This window comes from Sinocyclocheilus rhinocerous, unplaced genomic scaffold (genome assembly GCF_001515625.1).
Source record: "Sinocyclocheilus rhinocerous isolate Xijiao unplaced genomic scaffold, SAMN03320098_v1.1 scaffold1521, whole genome shotgun sequence".
Lineage (NCBI taxonomy): Eukaryota > Metazoa > Chordata > Actinopteri > Cypriniformes > Cyprinidae > Sinocyclocheilus > Sinocyclocheilus rhinocerous.
Window position 1 is genome coordinate 364 of NW_015635051.1, and position 3,982 is coordinate 4,345.

General features: G+C 37.8%; 1 pseudogene; it reads left to right on the forward strand.

Moving 5' to 3' along the window:
* Window positions 1-1,995: 1,995 nt before the first annotated feature.
* On the forward strand, window positions 1,996-3,604 carry LOC107746497 (zinc finger protein 239-like; annotated as a pseudogene).
* Window positions 3,605-3,982: the final 378 nt, after the last annotated feature.

A 3,982-nucleotide genomic window follows, 5' to 3' on the forward strand; every position in this document is an offset into this window, starting at 1 on the left:
TTTTATTCTATCTATTTGTTTTCTTTTTATTTATTATACAATTAACAAAAGCAAAAAAGGCCTTTAACTCTAGCTTGCTCTATTCTTTTTCTGTTCTATCTGTTTTATATTTATTTATTATATGATTTAAAAAAAACATTGCTAACTGAGACTGCTTATAGCACTTGCATATTATTTTGTTGATTTTGATTGTTTCCATTGTCCTCGTTTGTAAGTCGCTTTGGATAAAAGCGTCTGCTAAATGTCTAAACTCTAAACGTAAATGTAAATTTCCTTCATTTTTATTGAAAACAAATGCCTTTCTGATGTGATATGAGATTTAAAAAAAGTTTGGCAAAAGGCCGATTCAAACTTGTCGATCGTGTCAAAAATGACCACAGTATGCGCTTTACCATCTACGCCACTGGAGCTGTAGTTAAATGATTGTCTTTTATAGTGTTGACTAGCCCAATCACACGTTGGTGGGCGGAGTTAGTGTAAATAGCCTCTGCCAACAAGGCGGCCTATTTGCACTTAGTGTAAATAGACACTCCACAAAAATAATTACTTTATCCAGCAATTTCTTCTCTTCCGTGTCAGTCTTTGACGTGTCCATGTTGAAACACTGTAAAAATGCTACAGTAAAATCCTGTTAAATGGTTAACGGTAATTTCCCCTACAGTATACAGTGAAAAACTGTATTGGACATTACATTTAATTTTACGGTAGTATACCGTTTTTGGAAGTAAAAAAAGAACGTATAATTTACAGTGAATAACCGTAAATTGACATTCCCAGAATTCCCTGCGTTACATTTCGGTTCATCGTGTGACTCTCATCACCACCTGCTTTTGGTGGCTATCAGTGTATTACAGGAGTTTTTAACCTGTGGGGCGCCAGCACTTGTCAAGGGGGCGCGAGCATCAGTTAATTCAGAGACATTCCCTTGAGGATTTATGAATATGAGTTAGCAAATCTTTAGCCGAAAGTAAACAGTAAAGAAAATATTAGATGTACATCAGTATAACAGATCCGTGCATTTCTTATATAAATGTTAATCAAAAAGAGCAAAAGAAAAATCATTCGCTGCTTTAATACAATGTAAATTTAAGTTAAAACCTAAAATGTTGCTACCATATTTTTTACGGTAAAATTCTGGCAACCACAGCTGTCTGTCTTTTACCGTCAATTTTACAGAATTTTTTTACAGTAGCATGACGCATGCGTGTGATGCTGCTGATGCGCTGCGCCTTGTTTACAAGACGAGGAAGATGCATGCTGTATGCAAGCAATTGAATTCTGCATTGATTGTGCTTTACATCTTGGTGTAGTTTTTCAAATGGTGCTAAAGTGTGCATTTCCTGGATGCCTGAATCGTAAGAAACCAACGCTGACAGATGAAAGACTTACCTTTCACTCTTAGTATATAAACGATTTAGAGCGAGTAAAGGATTCAGGCTATGGCTACTGGCTGTTGAGCGGGATGTTGATTTACTGCTTCGATACGTCAAGCAAATGAAGTTGTGCAGTGAACATTGTTCACTAGACGACTTCAAACCAGGTCAAGGAAAGATATGACGATTTCTGGAATTTACAAAACACAGAAATATGAGTGGAAGCATCATGGGGAGATTGTTGATGGTGTTCAGTTGCTCCGAATCATCAGCTCCTGCGTCAGCATGTGAACGCGCAGTGGAGACTGACACGGAAGAGAGGAAATTGCTGAATAAATGTGTTTTTGTTTTTTTTGTGCACAAAAAGTATTCTCATAGCTTCATAAAATTACGGTTGAACCACTGATATCACATGGACTATTTAACCAAAGTCCTTACTACGTTTCTGGGCCTGGGAACATTTTAGTTTCATTGCTGTCTATGGAGGGTCAGAGAGCTCTCAGAATCCATCAAAAATATCTTAATTTGTGATTCAAAGATGAACGAAGGTCTTACAGGTTTGGAACGACATGAGGGTGAGTAATTAATGACAGAATTTTCATTTTTGAGGAGGATGATGATGAGAATAATGGGGATGATGATGATGAAGAATTCATTCCTCCAGGTTTGTTTCTTCCTTTTATGACACTTGAATGTCAGCAGAGTCTCTGCAGGATCAGGTTTTTATTGGCTGTTGGTCGCTGATGATCTGATCAGGTTTGAGTAAAGATATTCTGAGATATTTGGGAATATAATGGCATTTTGATGGAGATTTTGATCTAGAATGTGTTTTTTTAAGAGAGACAGATTTGCTGTGCCTGTTAGTAAGACTGCACGGTTTGACCAAAAATCAAATTTCAATTATTTTTGTCATGATAGAATTATAGTTAAATTATAAAATCATGAAAGAAATACATTTGATTGCAATAATGCTATTATACTGTAAAATTACATTATAAATGTGGTGAAATGAGTGGTGAATGTTGCCTTTCCAAACTCACTTTATCAATATGTCTATGCATGAGTTTATTTAATTAACTTGCAGAGTTTCACACAAACTCTTTTCAAGTATATTTTAAAACCCAGAATTTATAACCATTTTTTTCATTTCAGATGACAAAGGCTGTTCATCTTCTGATGGAGAAACAGACTTAACATCAAAAGAGCAGCTGACAGTCAAAAGGTTTTCTTGTGCCACGTGTGGAAAAACACTGAGTTCAGAGGGTAATTTAGCGAGACACGAGAGAAAACACAAAGAACAGAAAGACTTCACCTGTAGGATATGCAACATCAGCTTTCCTAGCGCAGAAGAGGGGAAACTTCATTCAAAAGAGCACAGCGGGAAGAAGGAGTTTCGCTGTGAACAGTGCGGGAAGGTTTTTTTCATTCATTCTAGTCTAAAAGTTCACTTGAAGACTCACGGTGAAAAGTCTTTCCACTGCAGCGAATGTGACAAGTATTTCAGCACCAAAGGAAATCTTGATGCTCATAAGCGAATCCACACGGGAGAAAGACCATACAAGTGCCCTCACTGCGAGAAGAACACTGCGACAAACGATTCCGTCAAAGATCTAATCGGAATTCTCACGAGAGGATTCACACCGGAGAGAAACCATATCTGTGCTCCTACTGCGGGAAGAGCTTTTCTGATCCACGTTCTTTTATATTTCATAAACGAGTCCACACTGGAGAAAAACCATATCACTGCAGCGTTTGTGGGAAGAGTTTCAGTAAGCATAATATATTTCAAAACCACAAGAGGATTCATACTGGAGAAAGACCGTTCAAATGCTCACAGTGTGACAAGACGTTTGCTCGATCAGACGTCCTGAAGGTCCATCAGCGAGTTCATACAGGAGAGAAACCTTACTCCTGCTCCATCTGCGGCGAGAGATTCGCTTATTTAGGTAGTTTTCAGACCCACCAGAACAAACACGCTAAAGAACAAACTGCTCCAGAATCATCAGAGTGACTTTCATCATCAATCTAGAAAAAAAAAAGACTCATTCAGCTCATAGTGAAACTGTACATTGAGCTCTTACTGCCAGTAGGGGGCAGTGAACCTTTTTAATGCGGTGGATTGATCCAAGTGCTGTATATAAAGTCATGTTTGACAGAGTAGAGCAATGATTTTATGATAAACCAGACAGAACTATTAAAAATCCTCAAAATAAAATACTACAATAATACGAGCGCCTGGATTTCATAAGGCTGTTAATCATGTTTTATGTGGTCTTTCGGATAGCGCATCAAGAACCGGGTTGACCGGGTACTCGGTACCACCGGTACTTAAAAAAACCTGGTACCATAACGTTTTAATTTTTTTAGTACCGACTTGGTACCGAAGTACCGGTACCGGTTGTCTTTTGACAACACTAGTTATGTGTTTAATTTAAGTTTTTAAAAAGATGCTGCAGAGCATGACGTCATATCACGACCTTTGCAGCATGCGAGGGAATTTTGCATGCTCAAACTCTAGTGTGACCGTGGCTTTACACTATGTTAAAATAGCAGGATTTTCTACTATTTAAACTACTTATTGCAAATAGTGGCAATTATCTGCACCTCAG